Below are 19082 nucleotides of genomic sequence, written 5' to 3' on the forward strand. Positions count from 1 at the left end.
TGCTATATACCCCCCTCTAGCAGACGTCAAAGTCCCAACACCTACTGCAGGATAAAGACGGGAGACAGCTCGAGCGGCCTTGGAGCGCGAACCATCTCCAACCCTATAGGGTCATGTGAGAGGTGCGTGAATAAATATAGATGTACTTGTATAAGTGTATGTCTCATGGATATAGGAAGAGAATGAATAAAAATCTCAAGTGTTCCAGACTCTTGTGTCGATCGGCCAAGTTAAAAGTCGAGCGACGACTATAAATCCTTGTCTTCATCAATAGTCGAGCGGTGACTATAAACCCTTATCTTTGTCAACGGTCGATCAGTGATTATAAACCCTTATCTTCGTCAATAGTCGAATGGAGACTATAAACCCCTGTCTACCTCAACAGTCAAGCGGTGACTTTAAACCTCGGTCTTCGTCATCAGTCGAACAATGACTTTAAATCCAAGTCTTCGTCAACAGTTGAGCGGCGACTTTAAACCCAAGTCTTTGTCAACAGTTGAGTGACGACTTTAAACTCAAGTCTTTGTCAATAGCCGAGCAACGGCTATAAATCCAAGTCTACAACGAATAACGACTGACCAGCCGCTCTAAAACCAAGTCTTCCACAAATGAAGAGGATCAACAAATATGTAAGCCGAGAATAAGGCTGACCAGGAAACGTGCTACTCCAAGAAGCAATTTTCACTAAAATAATGTCGTTTGGTAGCATTGAAGTGATCGCTCGGAAATCCCAACGACTGGTTACATTGATGATCAGGAGGACATGGAACCACACTTAGAATTTTTTTTTCATAAAATGGTAAGTGGTTCGTAGTCATACTCGAGCCGAGTGGCAAAGCATGCATGACCAAGCATAACAACCAACAAAGTAAAGAAACGTCGAACGACAATGCATGATGAAATACAGAATCAAATAAATGAAGATATGCCGAATGGGCGATCATGCATTAAGACTTAGAAAATTTTTACAAGTTGGCGAGGGGCAGTACAAAAGGAGGCAAGCTTCGCAGGGGGCGAGTTCACTCAAGGTAGTCCTGTACAACATCGAACAGCGACTAAGTCAGCTTGTTCTGACTGATGACCTTGTTGGTCAATGCCGTTGGGATATAGCTACCATCCTTCAGTTGGTCGAGCATCCCATCAATGGTGAGGTTTAAGAGGCAGAGTGCCCGGTCAATGAGTTGGTCGTTGAAAGGGTCCAAGCTGAAGTAGTCTCACTTCAAAATCTCGAACCGACTTGACTTGGCGCCTCGATACTCCTCCATGGCCGTTTGGGAAGCCTTTCAAAGTAGCCAGCTCAGTATCCTTAGTGGCGAGCTATACCTGTGTCGCTGCTTGCTCAGCTGATCGGCTCTCCCGCTCGGCATGCAGAGCTGCCCCTGCCTCCTTCAGGTTTTGAGCCAGGATTCGAGCCTCTTTGTTCTTGATCTCTAGGTCATCAATGGCTCGAAGCTTCCTGGTATTGGCCGAAAGGATCTTCGCCTCGAAGGAGCTAGCCTGCTTATTGAGCTTCTCCAGTTGCAAAGCCTGCTTGGCGCTCTTGCCCATCTCTACCTGTAGCAGCTCAGAGCTCTTTTGTAGATCGACCTTTAGTTGGACCACCTCGACAATTAGCTGCTCCAAGCGTGCCTCAGAAGTCGTTGATTGGATGCTCAGAGCGGGCAGCTGCTAGACTTTTTGTTCCAAAAAAGCAAGTCTCTGGCACATGGCCAGACTCTCAACCCAGTACTGTAACAACAGGGAAATTGTAAGGGTCGAGAGGATAAAAAAAGGTAAGTACAAAGACAACGTACATATCCCAGTGGACATCTAGATATGGTTGTTCGCGAGCTCCCTTGGAGAGATGACTGCGGCAGAGGCCCAGGCATCGACCAATATTTGTGCGAGTGGCCCTTGGATCCATATCTGGTGCTGGGGGGTGCGAGACACAATGTCGTCTAGATTGCGCCACTCATCGGTAAGCAAATGGATAATTATAGTTATTTACCGGAAGGACCCTTCCGCGTGACAGAATGGGAGGACCCTTCCGTGCGACACCTCTTGAGTCATACCAGAGGTTTACCGGAAGTGGCCGACTCAGAAACCATCATAATCGGCAGCATCGAGGGTCATTCGGGAGGAAGGTCCGCTGTAGCGGCCGCTGCATCACTAGTCACAGTCTAACTTCTTCCACCCTCGCTGGCTGGCGCTTGCGTTCATTCGGCATCGCCAAGCGGATCTATTGGGGATCTTATGGCCAACTAGAAAGGCGGTTAGATAGGTGGTGCCCCCAAATCAATTGCTCCCTACGTATTCGTTAGTGCACTGTAGAATACAATACTAATATAAATACGAAAGCTAATCTAACTATAAGATAAGACTAAGAAAGCAAACCACTAGTACGTTTCCTTTAATGTGGTTCAGAGATTAGGGCTCCTACTCTACGGTTGTCCGTAAGGTGGACGATCCCTCAATCCTCCAGTGGATTGGCCCTGGCAAACTCTGGCTAATCAAGTAACTCTTTGTGGGTGGAGAAACTTCACCACAATACCAACCAAGAACACTTGGACACAAAGGAAACCTTGAGCACTTAGTGACTACTAATTAGGCTTTAACCAAGTCTAATTTCGTCACCTTGGCCAGCCATCCCAAGCTCTATTTTATAGAGTTTGGGATGAAACAACAAGGCTATTTATCGTTACTAGTCAATTGGTCCTTGTACTAGTCGACTGATCCCTGCCTTTCGAGCACAGAAACTATCTGTGCTCTGCCCCAATCGACTAGTCCCAGTGTCAGCCAACTAGCACAATCCTAAACCTAGGGTTTCCCATCTTGAGTACATTTCTCTTGCACTTGGACCCTCATGACTCACTTGACTCTTCTTCACAGCTTTGACCTCTTGCCTTCAAGCCTACTTCCTTTGGCTCTCGTCCCTCGGATGCATTCAATCCCGCAGCTCGTCCCCAATGTCATCCTTCATGTATGCCTTGAAGTCGCTTTCCTCAACTCTTGTCCTTGTTACCTTGTCCACAGCCCTTCGGATGATCCATCCTTCATCAGACCAGAAGCCATCAAGCTGAGTCATATTTGTATCTTCTAAACCTGCACACTCATATACACATATCAAATACAAGGGTGAACCTAACTTAAACCCTTTACCCAAACATCAAAACACATGGTCACACCGGATCATCGGGATTGCTCCATCAATCTCCACCTTTTTAACGTTTGACAATATATTTAAGTTAGGGAAAATATAATAGCAAATAAACATGCTAATAACAAATAGATTTATGTTGTCAAGACTACACAGTACACCGCCAAGTGAACTTATGTTGCCAAGGCTACACACTTGACTTACACCGTCGAATGGAAAATGAATGGAAAATACAACAATGCATTGGAACCTATCCCAAGGCTCCCCCTATATCTAAGCTCCCTAATGAGCTAGGAATTTTTACCATAAGGATATTTAAGAACCCCCCCCCCTCCCTACACAAAGACACTTAAGGTTTTCCCAACTAAACCTTACTTCTCCCCCTTTGCCTAACATTAAAAAGCTTTGAATAATATCCCAATTGTAAAAAACTTGATCATGAAACTAACCCTAAACTTATGTATTTATCCCTTATGGATCTCATACACCTATATGAGTTGAGTCGGTCAAAATCAGTGTTGAAAAATAATTTCAGACTGGTATTAGTCGACTGCCTCCAACATTAGTCGACTGCCCTCTTCGATACAAACTCACAGAAGCGTTCTGTGGTTGAAAAGCACTGTTATCAGTCAACTAGTAACTGCACCAGTCAATTGGTACCCTTTTCCAGCCCAATTCAACATTTTGAACCCGATTTTAGAAATGCACCAATAATTCTATAGACATCTAAAAATCTCCAAATTTTGTGGAGGTGTCTGTTTTACCCGTGTCTACTTGAAAAAAAATACATTTAAATATATATATATATATATTCGAAGATTGGCATAAACCCAAAACTATCTAAATAGTTCAATTAAAACTTAACCTAAAGTCCTAGTTTTTGGCTTCCTCTTGATATATTTGCTCATACTAACTCACAATACATCCCTAGCATTGGTTTATATGGTATCTATACATCCAAAATCAATTATCATGCTATATGACCCCAATGTCATATTTTCATGCATGAAACACAACTCATGTCAATTCCCTAGGTTTGAGACTCAGGTCCGTCTTCTAACCACTTGGCACATTTGATAAATCATCTACCATGGGTCCCAAAGGCACTTTCTAACCTTAGGAATCTTAGACTTAGCCACCTCCCTAGGTGACTCTTCCATAATTATTAGGCCACATCGGTGCACCTTTGGTGACACTTGACCTACAAACTTAACCTTTTTAACCTTAGACCCCTTGTCCTTGGTTAACTTCTCCTTACCTTTAAATGGATTTCCCTTGTCATTTCTTGACTTCTCCTTGCTATAGTCATATGCAACCCTAGCATAAGACTTTCCCTTAGCCTTGGAGATATTAGATCGGTATCCCAAACCTGATCTATCATTATTGGATCTTTGACTACCCAACATCATATCTAACCTTCTAGATCCAACCGTGAATCTTGCTAGGGTTTTCTCTAAACTATCAAACTTTACTTTCAAAGCTTGATTTTCCTTTCCTAGGTTCCTAACCCTAGAATTGACATGTCCACCTTGGACATTCCTAGACCTACCCTTCCTAAGCATATGCCTCCCCCTCTTGGGATTAATGTCTTGGTTCTCCTTAGGTCTACCATTTCTAGATTTATCATGAATGGGTCTCCTAGGGTTATGATCTACATTGACCCTATTTCTATCATGATATCTAAAATCAAAATTATGCATGGGCAAATAATGAAAATTATTTCTAGCATGCATGGAGGAGTTTAAATTTAAATTAACCTTCAAATTAGGATATGCCTCCCTTACACTTGAAGCTCCCCCTTAACTCTGTTAGAGTGTATACTAAAAGTCTAGCTTTTGGTATAAACATTTATCTAGAAATAAGAATCACATTGGTCAAATGTCTATATTTATGATAAATGAAGTTGTTCAATTAATTTATGTTGTAGATAACATGGTGTGTGGTGTCACACACAGAGGATCATGTTATCAATACCTTATAAATTATAAACAGTAGCTCATGACCATAATGGAAAGGAACAAACCATTGGAAGGTCGTAGTGTAATTAGGTATTAGTTTATCTTAACTATATAATTACACTAGTACACTTAGAGTGTATTGAGTAGGACCATTAGAGGTCGTTTCTTTTATACTGACTTTATAAAGAAACAAAGACCTCAGTTATTATGGAAGTGTGTGCTCTTAATCCTAATATAATAACAAGCACATATATTTGATATTTATTTCTTTAATTTATCAATGGGTGAGATTTAGTTCGATGAATCAATAAGCCCGATAAGTTGGGAAATGATATCACTTATAGTGTGTGTTGTTGATTATAGAAGGAAACTGTGTCCTAGTGATCTAGGTTGAGAATGTCCCCAAGAGGAGCTCATAAGGATTGTCATGTTAAACCCTGCAGGTAGACATAGTCCGACATGACGAAGAAGTTGAGTGGTACTACTCTTGGAGCTAGATATTAATTAAGTGAGTTGTCAGTAACTTACTTAATTAGTGGACATTTGTTATCTTAAACACAGGGAGACTAACACACTCATAATAAGAAGGAGCCCAAAATGTAATTTGGGATTGGTGCGGTAGTTCAATAATAGTTCTTTAGTGGAATGAATTATTATTGATGAAATTAAGTTGTGTGTTCGGGGCGAACACGGGATGCTTAATTTCATCGGGAGACCAAAACCAATTCCTCCTCTCGGTCCCTATCGTAGCCTCTAGTATATAGAGATTTATACCCACCGCATACCCACCTTCTTACCCATCCAATGGGGCCGGCCAAGCTAGCTTGGAACCCAAGCTAGGGCCGGCCAAGACCAAGTGGATGAGTCATGTAGGTGGCCGGCCAAAGCTTGGGTCCCAAGCTTAGGTGGTCGGTCACTAGAATATTAAAAGGATTTTATTAAAATTATTTCTTATGTGGATATCATGATTTTAAAGAGAGTTTAAAATTAAAAATTTCCTTTTATAACTTTCTACAAAGATTAAGAGAAGAGATTAATCTCTTTCCTTATTTGTAGATTAAAAGGATGGTTTTAATTTTGGTAAAACTTTCCTTATTTGTAAATCATCTACATGTTTAAAGAGAGTTTAAAATTTGAAATCTTTCCTTATTTGTTGATTAAAGGAGGATTTTAAATTTTAAGAAAACTTTCCTTTTAACCATGTTCATGATTTAAAGAAAGTTTAAAATTAATAATTCTCTTTTATTAGTTTCTACAAAAGATTGAGAAAAGATTTGATATCTTTCCTTATTTGTAGATTAAAGAGATTTTAATTTTTAGAGATAACTTTCTTTTATCCACATGTTTAAAAGAAAGATTTTAATTAAATTTTCTTTTTATAAACCAATCATGAAGGGATTAAATTATTGAAGAAATTTTATAAATTTCTGGAGACAAATTAGGAAGTTTTAATTAATTAAAACTCTCCTTGTTTGTAGCTTTGGTGTGGCCGGCCATGTAAATTGAGAAAAGGAAAATTGTTTTAATTAAATAAATTTTTCCTTTTCATGGCAAAAGAATTAAGGAAGTTTTTAATTAAATTTCCTTATTTGCCAAGACCAAGGCTTATAAAAGAGGGGGTAGAGAAGGCTTCATGGTGAACAACCTCTATTATTTCTCTCCCTCTTTTCCTTGGTGTTGTGGCCGGCCAACCTCTCTTCCTCTTGGTGGTGGCCGAACCTTCTCTATTGGCTTGGAGCTCTTGGGGTGGTCGGATATTACTTGGAGAAGAAGAAGAAGAAGGAGAGAAAGCTTGTATCCCTTGGAGCTTGGTTGGTGTTTTGTTCTTCGTCCTTGGTGAAGTTTCTTTGTGTTGGCTGAACCTAGCTAGGAGGAGAAGAAGGTGCTTGGTGGTTTCTCATCTCGGAAGATCGTTGCCCACACAACGTCCGAGGTTAGAAGAGGAATACGGTAGAAGATCAAGAGGTCTTTCTAAAAGGTATAACTAGTAATTTTTCTTTCCGCATCATGCTAGTTATTTATGGAAATAATACCAAATACAAGAGGCTTACGATTCTAGTATTTCGAATATGTTTTTCAAGTTGTGTTCTTTGTTTTTATTTTCCTTGTGATTTGATTGTTCTTTTCAGTTAACCTAAAGTTATTTTAGGAAATTAAATATTAGATTTCTATAAAAGGTTTTGTCTAGTCGGTGGTGGTTGCTCCCATATCCAAGAAGGCCATGTGCCTCGCCACGTCAGTACTGGGAACCAATTATGGAAATTAATATTTAATGGAATTAATAACTTAAGGTGATTTGGGTCGAACGTGTTAAGTTCCGCAGGAGATCCAAGTCAAAACCTAAAAGAACAAATAGATTAAGTTTTAGATCAAACGTGTTAAGTTCCGCAGGCGATCCAAAATTTATTTTAAAAGAACACATGGTAGCTAGGAAAAGGTTCAGACCTTTGTACAAAATTTTTGTACAGTGGAACCTCTAGGCTTTCCGAGTAGCAACCAACAATTGGTATCAGAGCTAGGGTTTTGTCTCTGTGTATTTGGTATTAGTTTAATCATGCACATGTCATACATAATTTAGGTAGGATAATAGTAGGATGTGCTAATTTTGTGGATGCAGGATCCAACTATTATGGCTTATAGTTATTATGTGTGTGATTGGACCCTTGGACATGTCAAGGGCATTTTATTGTATGTGCATGATTGTATTATAAAATACAGCAGGAGCTGTATTTAGTTTTATTAGGATTTTATTTTTGATCTAGATACATGTACATTCCTTTTATGGAATATAGGATCAAAATGTAAAATTCTATTTATGTCGCGGATCGAATCTTGCAAAGCGTGGAACCTTCTGAGGACCAGAGGCGCAGCGGAACTAGGAGCAAGATGGATGCGACAGCTAGACCCGGTGGCGGTGGCCAAATATGGCAGCAGCTTGGGATGACAACACACGGAGGACAACTAGAGATAAAAGCCATAATAGTTGAAAATTAGATTTTCTATTTATTGCTTTTATATTTTGTTGTGTGTGCATGTTAGTTTACATATTTAGTAGGCTAGCATAGTTAAAATTCCTCATTTATAAATAACTAAGTGGGAGAGGGATTTTTAAATAAATCTCATGGTCTCCATTACTGGTTTGTAAGTGATGCAAACAAGCTTGCGCGTTGGCTCTGAGTGCCTTCCTCCATAACGGATGAGCTTGTTTGTGGATCACTAGAACAGACTTCCAATTTTGGATGACTATAGGAAGTTAATTAAGAGCGTGTGATCTTCCCCAACGGAAGGGGCATAATCTTATTAATGGACTTAGTGTCAAGTAATGGTATACACTTAGGCATGTCTAATAGTATCCTCCCCATCGGAGTCACTGCTATTATTTGTGTGACCGAAGAAAACCAACTATTAATTTGTCAAATAAATAGGTTGACAAGATAATAAAATTAAAAACCCTCTTACAAATGTTTGATTTTGTACTCCACACTAACGTGGCATACAAAATTCACGGTGTTTGAGGTAATTTTATTTGTCATAAAGATTTATTGACAAGATAATTAATGGGTAAAACCCTCCTCTTACAAATGTTTAAATTTTGTATACGTCCACACTAACGTGGCATGCAAAATTCACGGTGTTTGAGGTGTTGGTCAATTTAAATAATATTGTTTGAGGAATCAATGTTATTTTAAATTCAAAGAGTTTTGACCAAATATTTGATCAAAGACAGATCAACTATTAATTTTATTCGTCATAAAGTAAAGTTGATGAGATAATAAAATTAATGAATAAAATCTCCTCTTTGATTTTGTATACACAAAATTTATGGAGATTTTAAGGAGTTGATCTTGACCAAATATTTTTGTGATTCTTAGGATGTTTGTCAATCCCTAGTAGTCATACTATAGAAAAAGACTTAGTAGTCCCAATTGTAATGATTGGAAATAGGACTTGGACATTAAGGTAGACTGTCTTCTTAGAACTAAAAACAATTTAGGTGTATTTAATTCATTAGTTGAAACATGTCTAGTGGTGTTATCTACCAGAACCTGGAGTGTAGATACAAGATGCCATTAATCATGTCTGCAATTCATTGCAGGGTTCCAGGAAACCCGACAACTAAATGAAAGGTAAATCACCATCCACATGGGCACTACTGTAAAAGTGGTAGCTATTGCAGTGGGAGATGTTTATCTTTTGATAAGAATAAAATTTGGATTTTAAGTAATTATCTTTACGTACCAAGTTTAGAAAGAACCTGATTTCAGTTTCTAAACTATTATAGATATTGTGTCTATTTTGATAACAAAGTTGTTATCAAGAAAAATAGGGAAGTTATCTATTTTGGTATGATGGTTGACAATTTATAATCCAATAACTCCCACGATGCAACAAATGAAAATTAGTAACACATCTTCTAATTTTAAGAGAAAGCAACCTTCGGAAATGAACCAATTATATCTTTGGCATCTAAAAGCTAGGTTATACTTGAGTAGGATTCAGTGGTGGCTAATGAACTTTTGGGTTCATTGGTAGTGGAAATATTTCCAACCTGCGAGTCTTACTTGGAAGGAAAATAACTAAGAAGCTTTTAAGTCCAAGGGGTATGGAGTCAAAGATATGTTGAAATTGGTTCATTCTGATTTGTGTGATCCTATAACTATCCAGACAAGAGGTAGTATTGAATAGTTTGTCTATTTTATAGATAACTATTCAAGATACAAATAAATTTACTTAATGTACCGCAAGACTAAGTACTTTGATTAGTTCAAAGAGTACAAGGTTGATGCGGAGAAATGTTAAAGTAAAAAGTCACTATGGAAGATCGTAGTGGCAAGTACCTCTTGAGAGATTTTAGGAGTCACTTATCAGTAGTTGGATTTCAATCCCAACTAACTGCATCTGGTACACCCCAACAGAATGGTGTAGTAGAAAGAAGGTAAAGGACTAACTCTTATGGAATAATTAGATAGATGATGAGTTATTCAGAAAATTACCAAATTTGTTTTAAGGATAAAACTCTGAAAACGAAAGTGAACATAGTACCTTCCAAGTTAGAACTCTTTACTCATATAGAATTGCTGAATAGGCATAAGCCTATTTTGAAGCATATTCGGATTCGGGTAATCCAGCACATATGTTAAAGAGAGATAATAATAAGTTGGATAGGAGTTCACTTGTTTGTAAGTTATCCTAGATAAACAAAAGTAGGTTTATAGTCTTAAAAATCAGAAGATCATTGTTAGCATCAATGACTGATTTTAAAAGGACTATATAATGAACCACGTGCTCATAAGTAAATTTGTTCTTAAGGAAATAATAAAAGACATGTCTAATCTAGTACCAACTGTACAAGATGAGATACCATAAGAAAACTGCAACACGTATCACAAATAATACACAATTGCAGAAAATTCCTTGTCGTAGTGGGAGGGTTGTTAAGCAACCTTAAAAGATTCATGTTTTGGAAGAGTTTTTGAACTTGATCCTTGAAGAACATGAACCTGATCTCCGGACATATGACGAAGCACTCCAAGATAAATATGCAGCATCTTGGCAAAGAGTAATGAATAATAGAATTAGAATATATGTATTCTAATAAAATCTGGAAGCTTGTAGAATCACCAAATGGTGTAAAAGCCGTTGGGTGTAAAAAGGTCTATAATAGGAAAAGAGGGATAGACAGGAAGGTAGTAACTTTCAAAGCAAGACTTGATGAAAAAGGAAACTTTTTCACTGGTAGTCATGCTTAAGTCTATCCGGATTCTTTTATCTATTTGGCAAGTGGATGTCAAGACAGCATTCCTTAATGGAAGTCTTGAAGAAAGCATCCATATAAAGCAACCAGAAGGGTTCATTACAAAGGGCTAAGAGCATCTTGTGTGCAAGCTCAATCAGTCTATGGACTGAGGCAAAGCTTCAAGGTCTTGGAACATCCGGTTTATCAAAGTAATCCAGATCTATGGATTTAGTAACGGATAAGTCTTGTGTATACAAAAGGTGTGATGGGCGTGGTGGTATTTCTTGTACTATCGTAGATAACATTTTGGTAGTTGGAAACAATATCAAAATGTTGTCAGAAGTAAGGGTATGGTTGTTCAAACAATTCGATATAAAGGACTTGGGAGAATGTATATATTCTTAAGATCAAAGTAATAAGTGATCGCAAGAAAAGAATATTTTACTTATCCCAAGCTTCATCAGAAAAATCCTTGCTCGTTTTAAGCATGCAAAACTCCAAGAAAGGTTTCTTACCTTTTCAGGATGGAGTAACTTTATCTAAAGATATGTCTCTATAGACATCAAAGGAGATAAAGGAAATAAAGGCAGTTCTTTATGCTTCGGCTGTCGGAAGCCTAATGTATGCTATGCACGAGATCAGAAATCTGTTTTGCCAAGGGCATAGTTAGCAGATATCAAAGTAACCCTAGACAAGGACAGTGGATTGCAATAAAGCATATATTGAAGTACCTTAGAGGCACTAGAGAATATATGCTAGCTTACAAGGCAGTTAATTTGGTCCTTGTGGGTTGCATGGATTTTGACTTCCAATCGGATAGGGACAATAATAAGTCAACCTCGGGGTTTTGTGTTTACTTTAGGAGGTAAAGTCATAACTATGGAAGATTGATAAGCATAGGTGTTTTTTTAGACTCCACCATAGAAGTTTAGTATATGGCAAGCCTCTGAGGTAGCCATAAAAGCTGAATGACTCAATAACCTCAAGATAGACTTAGATATGATTTCTGGTTTGTCCAAAGATTATTACAATTTATTATAATAATATTGGTGTAGTAGCAAACTCGAAGAAACCATAAGTCTATAAAGGCAAGTAAACACAATAGAGCGCAAGTACCACCCAATACGAGAAATCGTATAAACGAGGAGAAGTTGTTGCTGCCTAGAATGCATCAGATGATGACCTATAGATCTTTTCACTAAGGTCCTTAAGGCGAGAGCTTTTGATGGACATGTTGAAGGGTTGGGAATCAGATGTATGGCAGCAGAAACTTAGTCTTTTAGTATAAGTGGGAGATTGTTAGAGTGTATACTAAAAGCCTAGCTTTTGGTATAAACATTTATCTAGAAATAAGAATCACATTGGTCAAATGTCTACATTTATGATAAATGAAGTTGTTCAATTAATTTATGTTGTAGATAACATGGTGTGTGGTGTCACACACAGAGGATCATGTTATCAATACCTTATAAATTATAAACAGTAGCTCACGACCATAATGGAAAGGAACAAACCATTGGAAGGTCGTAGTGTAATTAGGTATTAGTTTATCTTAACTATATAATTACACTAGTACACTTAGAGTGTATTGAGTAGGACCATTAGAGGTCGTTTCTTTTATACTGACTTTATAAAGAAACAAAGACCTCAGTTATTATAGAAGTGTGTGCTCTTAATCCTAATATAATAACAAGCACATATATTTGATATTTATTTCTTTAATTTATCAATGGGTGAGATTTAGTTCGATGAATCAATAAGCCCGATAAGTTGGGAAATGATATCACTTATAGTGTGTGTTGTTGATTATAGAAGGAAACTGTGTCCTAGTGATCTAGGTTGAGAATGTCCCCAAGAGGAGCTCATAAGGATTGTTATGTTAAACCCTGCAGGTGGACATAGTCCGACATGACGATGAAGTTGAGTGGTACTACTCTTGGAGCTAGATATTAATTAAGTGAGTTGTCAGTAACTTACTTAATTAGTGGACATTTGTTATCTTAAACACAGGGAGACTAACACACTCATAATAAGAAGGAGCCCAAAATGTAATTTGGGATTGGTGCGGTAGTTCAATAATAGTTCTTTAGTGGAATGAATTATTATTGATGAAATTAAGTTGTGTGTTCGGGGCGAACACGGGATGCTTATTTTCATCGGGAGACCAAAACCAATTCCTCCTCTCGGTCCCTATCGTAGCCTCTAGTATATAGAGATTTATACTCACCGCATACCCACCTTCTTACCCATCCAATGGGGCCAGCCAAGCTAGCTTGGAACCCAAGCTAGGGCCGGCCAAGACCAAGTGGATGAGTCAAGTAGGTGGCCGGCCAAAGCTTGGGTCCCAAGCTTAGGTGGTCGACCACTAGAATATTAAAAGGATTTTTATTAAAATTATTTCTTATGTGGATATCATGATTTTAAAAGAGAGTTTAAAAATTAAAAATTTCCTTTTATAACTTTCTACAAAAGATTAAGAGAAGAGATTAATCTCTTTCCTTATTTGTAGATTAAAAGGATGGTTTTAATTTTTGGTAAAAACTTTCCTTATTTGTAAATCATCTACATGTTTAAAAGAGAGTTTAAAATTTGAAATCTTTCCTTATTTGTTGATTAAAGGAGGATTTTAAATTTTAAGAAAACTTTCCTTTTTAACCATGTTCATGATTTAAAAGAAAGTTTAAAAATTAATAATTCTCTTTTATTAGTTTCTACAAAAGATTGAGAAAAGATTTGATATCTTTCCTTATTTGTAGATTAAAAGAGATTTTAATTTTTATCCACATGTTTAAAAGAAAGATTTTAATTTATTAAATTTCCTTTTTATAAACCAATCATGAAGGGATTAAATTATTGAAGAAATTTTATAAATTTCTGGAGACAAATTAGGAAGTTTTAATTAATTAAAACTCTCCTTGTTTGTAGCTTTGGTGTGGCCGGCCATGTAAATTGAGAAAAGGAAAATTGTTTTAATTAAATAAATTTTTCCTTTTCATGGAAAAAGAATTAAGGAAGTTTTTAATTAAATTTCCTTATTTGCCAAGACCAAGGCTTATAAAAGAGGGGGTAGAGAAGGCTTCATGGTGAACAACCTCTATTATTTCTCTCCCTCTTTTCCTTGGTGTTGTGGCCGGCCAACCTCTCTTCCTCTTGGTGGTGGCCGAACCTTCTCTATTGGCTTGGAGCTCTTGGGGTGGCCGGATATTACTTGGAGAAGAAGAAGAAGAAGGAGAGAAAGCTTGTATCCCTTGGAGCTTGGTTGGTGTTTTGTTCTTCGTTCTTGGTGAAGCTTCTTTGTGTTGGCTGAACCTAGCTAGGAGGAGAAGAAGGTGCTTGGTGGTTTCTCATCTCGGAAGATCGTTGCCCACACAACGTCCGAGGTTAGAAGAGGAATACGGTAGAAGATCAAGAGGTCTTTCTAAAAGGTATAACTAGTAATTTTTCTTTCCGCATCATGCTAGTTATTTATGGAAATAATACCAAATACAAGAGGCTTACGATTCTAGTATTTCGAATATGTTTTTCGAAGTTGTGTTCTTTTGTTTTATTTTTCCTTGTGATTTGATTGTTCTTTTCAGTTAACCTAAAGTTATTTTAGGAAATTAAATATTAGATTTCTATAAAAGGTTTTGTCTAGTCGGTGGTGGTTGCTCCCATATCCAAGAAGGCCATGTGCCTCGCCACGTCAGTACTGGGAACCAATTATGGAAATTAATATTTAATGGAATTAATAACTTAAGGTGATTTGGGTCGAACGTGTTAAGTTCCGCAGGAGATCCAAGTCAAAACCTAAAAGAACAAATAGATTAAGTTTTAGATCAAACGTGTTAAGTTCCGCAGGCGATCCAAAATTTAATTTAAAAGAACACATGGTAGCTAGGAAAAGGTTCAGACCTTTGTACAAAATTTTTGTACAGTGGAACCTCTAGGCTTTCCGAGTAGCAACCAACAAACTCAAGATCCTCTTTTTCTCCCACTTCTTTAGATGCGCAAGCTTCTTTATCTCCCTCTTCTTAGGGCACTTGGTGTGGTAGTGTCTCCCACTTCTTAGGGCACACGTGAAGAATACGATGTGCATTCTCCTCTGGATTTCTTCATTCCTATAACCCTTGTTAGTATTTAAATTAACTTGAATGGATTTAGGAGTTACCTTATTTTTACCCAACGGACACCTACTTTTGTAGTGCCCCTTATCATTGCACCTAAAGCAAATGATGTTGTCTTTTGACTTGATTTCGGTGGAGATGCTTGCCAGGTTGACTTCCAAAACTTTCTCTTCACTTGTCTTGGATTCTTCTTCAACCTTTGAGGATGTCTCCTCATCCACACTTGTGGATGACATTTCTTCATTATTCTCCTCCTTGGATGTTGAACATGGCTCAACTTCTGATTGCTCCTTCTCTACTTGAGCAATTAAACTCATCTCCTTGGGCTCTACCTCTTTGTGTATAGGGATAGGTTCTTCACTTAGAACCTTCTTCAATTTGCTCCACAAATCGTAAGAATTCTCATATTCACCTACACGACTCACAACATAATTAGGCAACAAATTGATATTACCTTATCATTTGCCTTTGATCATGATGTTTGTGTTGGTTGCTACACCCAGATTCCGTTCTGTTTCCCCTATATAAAAATGTGTACAAGCATAGAACTTAACCTAGCTACCCATGTGCTCTACTAAAGTTAAACTTGGATTGCAAACGATGCTTAACATTATTAATCCAAGTTGCTCTTTAGAAGTTAAACTTGGATTGGAAACGATACTTAACATTTTTACTCCAAGTTTAATTGATGTGATCTTCCTAAGTTAAACCATATTATAGAAGTTGATTAAATATTTATTTCAAAGATTGCTTTCAGGTTAAACATGGCGAGGCACTAAGCCTTCTTGGTTATGGGATCATACACCACTTCCTAGACAAAGTCTTTCAAAGAAATTGGATATTTAACTTCTTACAGTAACCCAAGGTTTAACTATAGAGACCACAATAGAAACACAAGATCGAAACGTAAAATCGAAATACAAAATCGATAGCACGAAATCGAAACATAAAATCGCTAGCCTCTTGTGTTGGTGTTTCAAAATCCATGCAAAGAAAACTAACTAATTAATTCGAAGTAGAAACCATTAATTAGTTATACCTTTCTTTGTAGCTAAAGACCTCTTGATCTTCTGTAGTATTCCTATCCTCCTCTTGGATGTTGTGTGGGCAACGATCTACCAAGATAACTCCACCCGAACCACTTCTTTGCCTCCAAGAAACTCGAGCCACCAAGGGATGCCAAAATAGGAAATTTCCTTCTTCTACTTCTTTCCCTCTAAACAACCGGCCACCAAGGATCTCTTCTTTTCTTTTCAAGTTTCGGCCACCAAGATGAGATAGGTGCCGATCTTAGAAAGAAGAAAGGGAAGAGGAGAAGATGGTGTTGCTGGCCTAAGAGAAGAAACAAAGTGAGAAGAGGAAGAGAGAGGGCCGACCACAAGGAAGAGAAGAGAGGAGGCAAGGCTTAGGTTGTCTCATGAGGCACCCTCTCCTTCTCTTTTATAATCCTTGGTCATGGCAAAAAAGGAAAGTTTTAAACATAATTAAAACTTCCTTATTTATGGCCTCCCTTTAAAAAAAAGAAAATTTTAACAATAATTAAAATCTCTCTCTTTTAAATTTCCTATCATACATGGCAACAAAAGGAAAGTTTTAAAATTAATCTCTCTCTTTTAAAACATGTAGACAACTACAAAAAAGGAAAGATTAATTAAAACTTCTCTTTTTAAATCATGGTTACAAAAAAGAAAGTTTTATCAAAAATTAAAATCTCTCTTTTAGATAACTACAAATAAGGAAAGATTTTAACAAAATTAAAATCTCTCTTTAATCCTTTGTAGATAGCTATAAAAGGAAAGATTTTAAAAATTTAAAACTCTCATTTAAAATCATGAGAATGGCTATAAAAGGAAATTTTTAACATAAAGTTAAAATCTCCTTTTATTCTTCATGTGGCCGCTAAAAAGGAAAGTTTTAAACAAAAATTAAAACGTCCTTTTAACTTATGTGGTCGGCCACATCTTGGACACCAAGATGTGCTTGGGGTCGGCCACCTCTTGGGCTCCAAATAATGCTTGGCCAGCCCCCCTTGCTCCAAGCAAGGATGTGTCCGGCCCATTACTTGGGTAAGAAGTGGACTTTGTGGATACAAGGCTTTATAGAGGCTACAACAGGGACCGAGAGAAGAAATTGGTTTTGATCTCCCGATGAGCTTGAGCTTCCTGTGTTCGTCCCGAACACCCAACTCAAGTTCATCAATAATAACTCATACCACTAAAGAGTTATTATTGAACTACCACACTAATCCCAAATTACATTATGGCTCCTTCTTATTATGAGTGCATTAATCTCCCTATGTTTAAGATATCTAATGTCCACTAATTAAATGAGTTACTAACAACTCACTTAATTAATATTTATCTCCAAGAGTAGTACCACTCAACTTCATTGTCATGTCGGACTAAGTCCACCTATAGGGTTTACATGACAATCCTTATAAGCTCCTCAAGGGGACATCATCAACCTAGATTACTAGAACACAGTTTCCTCCTATAATCAACAACACACCATATAAATAATATTATTTCCCAACTTATCGGACCTATTGATTTATCGAACTAAATCTCACTCATTGATAAATTAAAGAAATACATACTAAGTATATGTGCTTGTTATTATATCAGGATTAAGAGCACACACATCAATAATAACAAAGGTTTTGTTCTTTTATATAGTCAGTATAAAAAGAAGGTACCTCAAATGGTCCTGCTCAATACATACATAGTGTACTAGTGTAATTTTATAATCAAGATAAACTAATACCAAATTACACTACAACCACTTCAATGGTTTGTCCCATTCCATCTTGGTTGTGAGTTACTATTTATAATTTATAAGGAACTGATAACATGATCTTCTGTGTGACACCAGACACCATGTTATCTACAACATAAATTAAATGGACAACTGCTTTTAACATAAATGCAGATATTTGACCAATGTGATTCTTATACTCATACAAAAAGCCAGACTTTTAGTATACATCCCAACAGTTTGCTCCTTTATCCAATAGTGTGGTCATAGTCTCTTCGCATTCTTGTCTCTTGGAGCTGCAAACGGTTCCTCCATCACCATCATCGTGTCACAATCCATCTTGAAGAACACCTCCATTTTCACCATCCAAGAGTTGATATTCCATAGGCTTCCTCCTTCAAATTTTAGTGAGACAATCAAGTCGGTCATCCTTGCTTTCCTCGGCGGTTAGTCTGACAGAGAGTGTTCTCTCTCTGATACCACTTATTGGGGATCTCGTGACCGACTAGAAAGGGGGTTGGATAGATGGTGCCCCCAAATCGATTGCTCCCTATGTATTCGTTAGTGCACAGCGGAATACAATACTAATATGAATATGAAAGCTAATCTAACTATAAGACAAGAATAAGAAAATAAACTGCTAACATGTTTCCTTTAACGTGGTTCAGATATTAGGGCTCTTACTCTATAGCTATTCGTAAGGTGGACGATCGCTCAATTCTTCGTTGGATTAGCCCTTAGCAAACTTTGACTACTCAAGCAACTCCTTATGGGTGGAGAAACTTCACCACAATACCAACCAAGAACACTTGGACAAAAAGGAAACCTTGAGCATTTAGTGACTACTAATCAGGCTTTAACCAAGTCTAATTTTGTCACCTTGGCCAGCTATCCCAAGCTCCATTTTATAGAGCTTGGGAGGAAACAGCAAGGTTGTTTACCATTACTAGTTAACTAGTCCTTACACCAGTCGACTGATCCCTACCATTCGGATATAAAAACTCTCTGTGCTCTTCTCTAGTTGACTGGTCCCAATACCAGTTGACTAACACAACCCTAAACCTAGGGTCTCCTTTCCTGAGTATATTTCTCTCGCACTCGGACCCTCATGACTCACTTGACTCTTCTTCACAGCTTTGACCTCTTGCCTTCAAGCCTACTTCCTTTGGCTCTCGTCCCTCGGATGCATTCAAGCCCGCAACTCATCCCCATTTCCATCTTTTGCGCATACCTCGAAGTCGCTTCCCTTGGCCCTTGTCCTTGTTGCCTTGCCCACGGTCTCTCAGATGCTCCATCCTTCACAAAACCTGAATCCATCAAACTGAGTCATATGTGTATCCTGCAAACCTGCAGACTCATATACACATATCAAATACAAGGGTGAACCTAAC

The sequence above is a fragment of the Zingiber officinale genome, chromosome 6A, assembly GCF_018446385.1.
Source record: "Zingiber officinale cultivar Zhangliang chromosome 6A, Zo_v1.1, whole genome shotgun sequence".
NCBI lineage: Eukaryota > Viridiplantae > Streptophyta > Magnoliopsida > Zingiberales > Zingiberaceae > Zingiber > Zingiber officinale.